Source organism: Narcine bancroftii, chromosome 1 (assembly GCF_036971445.1).
Source record: "Narcine bancroftii isolate sNarBan1 chromosome 1, sNarBan1.hap1, whole genome shotgun sequence".
Lineage (NCBI taxonomy): Eukaryota > Metazoa > Chordata > Chondrichthyes > Torpediniformes > Narcinidae > Narcine > Narcine bancroftii.
This window is the reverse complement of record NC_091469.1, coordinates 74,687,809-74,697,251: the sequence shown is the minus strand read 5'-3', so window position 1 is coordinate 74,697,251 and position 9,443 is coordinate 74,687,809. Positions and strand designations below refer to the sequence as shown.

Below are 9,443 nucleotides of genomic sequence, written 5' to 3'. Positions count from 1 at the left end.
CTCTGCCAGGCCAGTAATCTGTCCATGGTTATTATTTGCCTATTTTAGAAGCTCCTGACTTTCATATTGTTGATTGGAAATGAAAATCAGATGGAATCAAAAACAAGTAGGCAATTCACCCTGGCAGATTCTTATTCATGTGTGGAAGTCAGAAATCTATTTTTGACTCTTTAATTTTACGAATGTTACTGTGTTAGGAATTTCAAACAAAAACAATTTAAAAGTTTCCTGGAAATAATGCCAAACTTTTATACTTTTCATAAAGAAAGGTTATTTTTGTATACACTAATTCAAGATTCAAGATCAACAAGATTCAAGATCAAGATTCAATTTTTTGTCATCATAATAAAACAGTGTCATATTACATGAAATTTATTTTTACTGCTGCAAGGCAGACAGATTCGTCACTGGCAGGAATTGCCTCAGCGCCTCTTACAGTCTTACAGTCAGACTTACAGACAGAGAGAGAAAAGCAAAAGAGAGTCCCCCCAGAGTCACCGAGTGTCCGTAGATTCACCCCCCAGTGCTTCCACAGCAGCACAGAGTCCAGTCCAAACCAGTGGCAACCTGAGTTCCAGATCCAAACCTTCGACACGATCAGGAACCCTTCAGCATCCTCGGCAGCTCCTCGCATCCCGGTCCGATACCGGTACCCTTCCAGCCAGTTCGAGCCAGTCTCCAGCAGTCCACAGCTTGGCATGAGACTCCTGACAGCAGTCTCCAGCAGCCCACAGCTTCCGTGGGTTCCTCGGATCTCCGAGTCTCCAGCAGCCCACCGCAGTTTGTTTTCCTGAATACAAAATAAGGACTGTAACATAGTTCACGTTTAGATAATGTTGTGAGCTCCAATTTGAAATATCATTGTGCTGTCAATGGAAAATATTTATCAAGCATTAATTATTCTATACATTAGTTATCATTTAGTGCCTGAGTCAACTTGATGAAAAGATTAAGAAAAGCAGAGGAAACTTTAGCATTAACAATATTTTTCATTTATTCCAAATACTCCCTTACGATGAGTCTCACAACAGTACAATTTAGCATGATTAAAAAAACCAGATTGAGTTAATTTTCATTGTAAAACTTGTTGGAGTTTGCTTCCGAAATGCAACTTAAATGGCCAAAGGATTGATTGTGGAAATTAGAACCCCTAAGAGGTTTGCATTGAGATTGTTTCAGTGTGTCAAATGAATGAAAAACTGATTAACAGTGTTACATTAGCATTGCATTGTTTTCACTTCTAAATCCACAAACTCTTATCTTTAGGTATCTCAGGCAAAAACCTAAGCAAGCAATTATGCTGCATAAAAATATAAATGAAAAAACTGGCACCTGAGGAAGGATTCCATTAAAAAACATTGCCGGTGACAATCTGGCTGCATAACTCAGAATTCTTCACTGGATCCCAATAGCTACCAATTGCAGGTAAATTGAAAATAATGTTTTGTTGTTATAAAACTGATTGAGGAATTATGATTGCCACCATCCCATTATTGAATTTCTATTGGTTTTATAGCCTCTGGATTAAGGAGGAGAAATGGACATAAGTTAATTTGTAGGCCAACATTTTTATACAAATCTGGTTTCAAGGATAGTTTTGCATGTATGAGAATGTTCAATTTCAGCCTGCATATTCTAAACAGCCTGAGGGCAAGCACAGCAACCACCATGTACGGAGAAAAAAATCTTAAATTAATGTTATACATTTCCACATTAATGTGTTGGAATCACATTTGAATATATTTTGCATTTTAATTATCTAAAGAGCAAATAAATCAGGCATGCTTAAGGAGCACTTGTTTGTGGAAAATGGTTCATGACTCAAATATTAATGGAAATAATATTCCTTCATAATTGAAATGAGCATAAAGGATATGGTGCATCATTTAAGCTGTTAGTGTTAATGAATTAGACCCCATTAGCCACATGTTAAAATCCTTCTATAGCCAGGATTTGAACAGGTGATATTATTATGAAATACAATGAAGCAATTAAAAATAATTAAAAAAAAACAGTGTAAAATCAAACCTCTGCTCTCCAAGCCTCCAAAAGGAATGCTGCCTGCCCTTCACAGCTCAGTGTCAGGCCTTCAGGTCGAGAGTGACATCACTGGCGATGTGGTGCGCCTTTGTAGATGTAATATCTTTGTGTTTCACACCTTGGAGAGACACAGACCCTGCTGAGCACTGACTACGTAAATGTTGTAAATGTGTGAGATCTTAATGATGTCAGAGCCAGAGGGCCTACTGCCTCCAAGGAGTCAATCAGCAAATCTCTGGAGGTAACTGAACCACCTTCATCTCCCATCTAATTACTGATAGTCAGAAATGAATAAACTATAATTAATCAATTGATGAAAATGGGTAAAATGAGAATAAATGGTGGCCGTTCTCCAAGGAACATAAACTGTATCACTGATTAATCAAAAGGTATAATTAAATAACATTCAGGTTCCAAGTTATTTTTAGGATACTTAATTTGCTGCGTCTCAAACAAATATTACTGTAAATAGGAATATGCCTCAGGTTGCTTATCAGAGGTTGTTTCCAGCAATCAGTATTTGTGTATGCTGATGAGCTCAGAGTGCAGACAGACACTACTGAGTACACAGTGCACGGTCCCGGTGGAGATCATAGCATGGAAGGATAGGAGCTGTAATATCAATCAACAAGTGCAATGCAATCCAACAATTATTGGAATTTTTGGATCTGAACATCCTGAACTGGTTTGCCAGCCCCCACATTTGCCTTCGTCGGCTTTGCAAGTCAAGACAAGCTGGTTCCAGCAGGGTAAGCCAGATTCTTGGGCACTGTTCTCAGAATCCCAAGAGCCTTTACCATCACATTAGGTCCTTTCAAACTGCTGTATAAAATGGGGTTAACCGGACAATTTGTCTGGTTAGCACCCCAGTTACGTAGCAGTTAGAAAGGGTCCGACCCGTTCAACCCCATCGGAACCCAACCGGGTCCCTGACCTACCTCAAAGGTAGTCAGTAGGTCTCATCCAAAGGCGACTTGAACAGGAAAATGGTCAACCCATTTATCCCGGTGATGTCAGCACTTGCTTGCATGCATCACCAGGCAGCCAGCATCTGAACATCCAGCAGTACTTCCAGTGATTGCGTGGTGTGTCATTGTGGGGGCGGGATCCCCCTTAAATTTGGGGGGTTGGCGATTTAATAGGTCCATCCCCCGCAATTTAAAAGCTGCTGTCAAAGGCTTTTAGCACAGTTTTTAAATGATTCTGAATAATCCAGACTTTTAACCAACTACTTATAATTTTAATAATAAAAATATGTTGAAAACAAATGTTAGAAATAGAAATTGTGTGATTGAAGGCATGTACTAACCATATATTTTTAAAAGTGCAAAATTAAATAAGACAAGCACAAACTTGAACTTACCCTCCTGTATGGAGTCAATGACCACATTCATAGCAACATTGTTGCTGCTCATATACAACTTCTCCCTGCTAGAAAGTTAGGAGGGGCAGCTGAAAATGTACACAGACCCCTTGATTAAATAGAAAACATGATGGTGTTGCTGCATTGAGAGATAATATATTGAATTTATGGTCAGGCAGAGCTGGGAGCGAGATGAATGCCCATGACTACACCTTTGATGTGATGGAAATTAGTGGCATCAAAAACAGTTATTCAGTGTAAGGACAATTTCTGTCAGGCTGATGAGAATATTGGAGGAGTAAAACTAGTGAGAACATTGTTCCAGAAAGAAGCAGAGGGCTTTGAGAGCTAACTGAAAGGAAATGGAGGTCCACAGGGATTGGACATTAATGGTGAAAATGAGACAGATGGGATCAGGATATCAGAAGTTGTCAAAATGGTGAAGGACATGAGAGCTATTCCAGATGCAGGGAGAAGGGACTGGACAAGGGGGGAAGAGGATGGAATCGAGATATAAGTTAGGTGGCGCAAGGGCAGAAAGAAGCCTGCCAGGGCAGTTGTGTTTGTAGATCTTGGGTTAAGATTAGAAGTGGGAATTGGGAATTTGGAGCACTGTCAGGTCAGAGACTGTGAAGGGGAGATCTCCTGATGCGATGAGAACTGTGACTGTGTGAAAGGTAGTGACCTGGTCTTTGTTGGTGCAGTTCTGTGGGGCTGCTGGGGTGTATACAAAATGTCTGAGAGTTGGGGTTTTACCTCTGCAAGTGGAGGTCAGTTCAGCACACCACAATGGCACCAGCCTTGTCTGCGGGATTGATCACAAGGTTGGGGTTGATACGAGAAGTGTGGAGTGATGTGTTATCAGAGGGGATGAGGCTAGAATGGGTGTGGAGAGTGCAGAATTCAAGGCAGTTAAAGTCGAATCAGCAAATAGAAATTAAAAGTTCAAGAGAGGATAAAAGGCTAGATGGGGATGGAAGAAGAATCATGGAGATGTTACCTAAAGAGAGGAAGGAGGATGGGATCATAATAGGACATTGGGTGAGAGGATGTATAATCAGGGTAGCTGTGGGATTCAGTGGGATTGCATTCTTTTTCTCCACTGATGCTGTTCAACCCTTTGAGTTCTTCCAGAAGATTGTGTTTAACTTTAGATTCCAATGACTGCAACCTCCTGTGTTTCTGCTGCAACTATTCAGGCTGCTGGTGAGTCTGCACCTGGAGTATTGTGTACAGTTCAGGTCTCCTTACTTGAGAAGGGATATACTGGCTTTGAAGACTGCAGAGAAGGTTCACCAGCTTAGCTCTGGAATGAGGGTGTTAGCTTATCAGGTGAGACTGAGTAGCCTGTGATTATACTCAATAGCATTTCGAAAGATGAAGGGGGATCTTATACAATTATGAAACAAATAAATAAATAAAGGAGATTGTTTCCCTTGGCAGGTGATACCAGAATTAGGTGATGTAGCCTCAAGATTTGGGGGAATATATTTAATACAGAGTTAAGGAGTTAATCTCAGAGAAGAGTGAATATGTGAAATTCTTTGCCCAATAAAGCAATCAAGGTAGACTCATTAAATGTATTTAAGAAACAGATTTAATATATTTTTAAATAATCAGAGAATTACGGGTTAAGGGGAACAGGCTTGTAAGTGGAGCTGAGACCATTCCGAGAACAGCCATGATTTTACTGAATGGTGGAGCAGGGTCAATAGGCTAGGTGGCCTATTCCTATGTTCAACTTTCTTGTGAAGTTATGATAATCCACAGTTTTAATATGATTATTTATTTTGTGGTTATCATAATTTACACTTTCTTCACTAGATCTGGAAATATCATTCATACATTTTTCATTCCAATTATAATCAGGACTGGTTCTATTATAAAGCTATTAGGCCGTGGCTCTGAGTCTTCCCACCCCTGCCCCCTCAGCCCTTTCGTGTTGTGATTTATTTTTTGAAAGATCATCCACCTTTTTATAACATGCAGAATGTTTGACTCCTACAGGCTATGTTTTAATGAGGTGGAATGTGTTATCAAAGTAACCAAATAAACTGTTGTATTGTGACATATCAAGACAAAGACAGATAAAGCAAATGGGGAAGAAAAATCAAGGCTGTTGTTTCAATGTACTGTCAACATTATTTATTTAACTCTTCCAGATCATCTATGTTCACTGTTCGCTGCTGAATTATGGTTCAGATATTCTAAAGTTTTATAAACAGAGGAATATTTTTTAACCTTTTTATTAATTGTTGTGATGGTGTTATGCATCTTTAAGATGACTGGGCTTAATTGTGTGACCAATTAGAAGTAAGTTCTTATTGGATTTGCCTTGAGCTCAATGAAGGAATGAATGTATCAGCTCTGATTGATAACTGGCTGTAAGCCCTTCATTCTGTTAGTGGAGACCATCATACTTATTTTCGATCTGTAATTTGCACTCGATTCTCTCTCTGGGAAATGACACTGCTCACCAAATGCAAGATTTAAATCTAGGGTCACTAATAACATCAAACACAAGCAGGGACTGAGAAGCAAAAGACTGATCTCCGCAAAAAGAGAAAAGTAAGCCACAAAAAAAAAATTACACAAGCTACAGAAGGAATATATATTAACAAAAGTGCCCTACAGAAATCAGGGCTTGATTACACAAGGAGGCACTCTGTAGATCAGTAGACATGTGTGATCACTCTGTGTAATTTTAAAAAAAAGCTTCAAAATCTCATCAAAGCAAGAGGTCTGTCTCAGGGATAAAAAAAAAGGTCCCCATGGAAAAGATTATGCATGGATGGGAGACATAAATGCTAGGTGATATCCAAGACTTCAAAAAAGTATTAAAAGAATATATAAGAATTGAAATTAATAAGGGAAGAAAGGGTTTAAACTGGGATTATAGATTTCTATTAAACTTATTACACTGTGGTTTCAAGTGTCAAGAATTTTAATAATGACAAAAGGAAACAATGTGAAAGGCACAATACGAGAAAGGGAAACGACCCCAATGATCATTAAGGTGCAGTCATTGGGTCTCTGACACCTGACACAGAGCAAATGGAGCAAATTCAAAGTCCATCTACAAAATGGATTCCATCAAAATCCTGAACCCAGAGATCAGGCCTCTTTGTGTGTGGGAGGCAACCAATGAAAAGGCATTTGTGTTGCATTTCGTGGAGATAATACAAGTTCATAAGATCGATTTTCACAGATACCTTGGATGGTGTGAATTGTTATATCCTGACTGCATGAGCAAGGGAACTGAATGCTGAGCAAGGATGAAGACCAGCAGGAATGGTGCAGGAATTCCATTAAATAAGGCAATGCATGTAAAACTCTGGAATATTATTTACAGATGTAGTGGGCTTCTTTTTGATTTTTTGTTTTGGATTTGAATGCTACTGAGCCAGCCTGAATCCTTAAATAAAACATATATCCATTGCTGCTGTAAGAAGAGTGGCTCAGCTTGAACTGACATGGCCAGAATGGTGCAAACAATCACTGCACTGACCTGCTCCCAAGTCTGATAGGTGACTTCTACCACAGTCATCAATTTGTGCATCAAATCAACCTTTATTTTAAATATTTAAGTAGCCTACAGAAGGTGCCAGTGGATGAGTGTGGGCTTTACTGCAGGGTGAGCTTGAAACTCCAGGCATCATCTGTACATTCTTGGTCAGCTGTCCACTAAAAGTGAGTGGGAAATGGTTGGAGAGCCAAAAGCTACTATGTTAGGAAACCTCAGTGCCCAACGTTGTGTAGAGGAAGTTCCAGGAGGGTCACTTACTTCAGAAACATTTCCTGATAGCTACCTTCACCCAGTGTGATAGTTCATGATTGGGTTACAATACAATTGGGATTCCATTTGTAAGACATGAGAATTATTTGCCATTAAGAAGGTTCCTGCCACCTCAAGGCAGGTTGGGTTGAGGATGGATAATTCTATCTGCATTACTACATGATGAATTAAAATACTGGACAGTTGAATCTTAGCAGGAATAGGGAAGAAGACAAAATGTTTCATTTCAAACCCCCTCCTGCAAGATTTGCTGGAATAAAATTGACCCCCAAGTTTAATATTAATGACTGGAAATTGTAAGAGCAGGTTGTCCCATTTCATAGAGTGGCTTAATGTTTTGGTTTTATTGATGCCAATCATGTAATTCTATGTGCTTAATCATTTCATAAACTTGGAGTCTTTTCACTTAATTTATCAGTGAACACTTGTTTTTACCAAAAATCCATTCTTCCATGTCAATCCAGTATCACATTTATGTTATATTTCAAAGGCTGAAAAATGTTGCCTTATCTTGGAACAAAGTAGGCTTCTTGGGAAAAGAAAATGCTCTCTTCTCCAATGGATAATGTCACAATTGCACAGAACCACTGGTACTGATGAAGAGATGTCTTATGTTCTTTATTTGAATTTTTATGCAGAATAAAAGATGCTAAAAATAAACTTTTGAACTCTGAATAAGTTTATCTGGGGCACAAAATAAACTTCTGAACTCTGAATAAGTTTATCTGGGGCACTTCCAAATGTTTCTATAATTGTGTTGAACCAAACTTTAATGATTCAAAAAGATGCTGAGAAGGACCAGGGAGAGGCTTACAATGTTTGGAGGGAGGTGGAATATCCCACTTGAAGAGGTGACAGTGAGACTGACATCAGCAAAAGCAAAAGATTTGCTAAAGAAATCCTCACCATTTTATCAGAAGGCTTGTAGATCACTCTACCCAGGCAAAGTCCCTTCCCCTAGAAGGACTTTCAAAGCATACGATCTGAAAGTAGAGAGACTACAAACAAGTGGGGAAAAGAGGGATCTCAAGGGTTATTGAGCACAGAAAGTAACTAGACTCATGCAGCAAGTAATTTGGAGGACAAATGGCATCTTGGTCTTTATTGCAAGGGGGTTTGAGTTTAGTGATAGAAAAATATTGTTACAATTGTATAGTGTGTCGGTGAAGGATAAGTGGAGTTCGTGCACAGTTTGTGCATTCTTACTCAAATGAAACTGAATGAGATTCACTGGGATAATTCCAAGGACAAGAACATTATTCTATCACAAACAGCTAAAAATGTTCTATCTGTATTTTTAGCAATATGGAAGAATGAGGGGTCAAAGGGGTCATAGTAGAGATCGAGATTTTTCCACAAGAGAATCATGAACAAAAGAACATCATGAAGTCAAGTGATGGAGTAGTGACCAGTAAGAAAATACCAGCCCTCTCCAGAAGAGTTAAAAAAGGCAAAGCTACAAACACAGAAACCATAACAAATTAAAAATAAAAGTGTGGAGAAAATGGCAGCAAAGAAAGAAAAACCAAAAACAACAGGAAGAAAAGAAGAAGGAAAGATGTTGGAAGAGAAAGGTGAAGGCCTTACCTGTATGAGGAGGCCCACCGTGGAGAGAGAAGCCCGCTCCCTGAGTTTAGACCCTGAACTCAGGACTAGAAAAATGGCTCACGGAGCCAAACAAAAGTGCGCAAACGCGCATGAGTGAGGATTCACTCATGCGCGAGTCACAAGACTAAAACCACACTGACGGGAGGGGGACCAGCTGAGGAGTAAATCTCCACAGCTGAAACAGACAAGTATAACACGACAGCAAGACTCCCAACAGGAAAATATAGAAAGTAACAGGAACAAGAAGGAAGAGAATGAAAAAAGGAAATCAGAGAAACAACAGATGACCAACCCAGAGGAAGACGACCAGCACCAAGACACCTTTAATAAAAATAATAAAAACAAAGATACCCAACAAAATAAAATAAACAACCCAACAAGAAAATCAGAAGAGACAGTGGTAAAGGACACAGATCCTGGAGTGGACTCAGAGGAAGAGGAGGGAGAACATCAAATGCTACACAGAGAAATGGAAGTTGAAGGGAAGGGACAGTACATGGATTAAAAAAAATTCTTTAAAGAATATATGGAAACATTAAAAGAATGGCTGACACAAGAATTCAGTGAAATAAAAAGAAGAATAAAAGGTACAGAAGAAAAAGTGAATAGATTAGAGATGGTCATGACAGAAATAGG

The 9,443-nt window shown here is 39.1% G+C and overlaps 1 long non-coding RNA gene across 1 annotated transcript; it reads right to left on the bottom strand.

Annotated features, from left to right (window-relative positions):
* Positions 1 to 245: 245 nt before the first annotated feature.
* LOC138738588 (uncharacterized) lies at positions 246 to 8,839 on the bottom strand. The gene is made up of 3 exons (XR_011341618.1): positions 8,787 to 8,839; positions 2,029 to 2,158; positions 246 to 790 (listed from the first exon to the last, which is right to left on the bottom strand). It is a non-coding gene; the product is annotated as an uncharacterized lncRNA (long non-coding RNA).
* Positions 8,840 to 9,443: the final 604 nt, after the last annotated feature.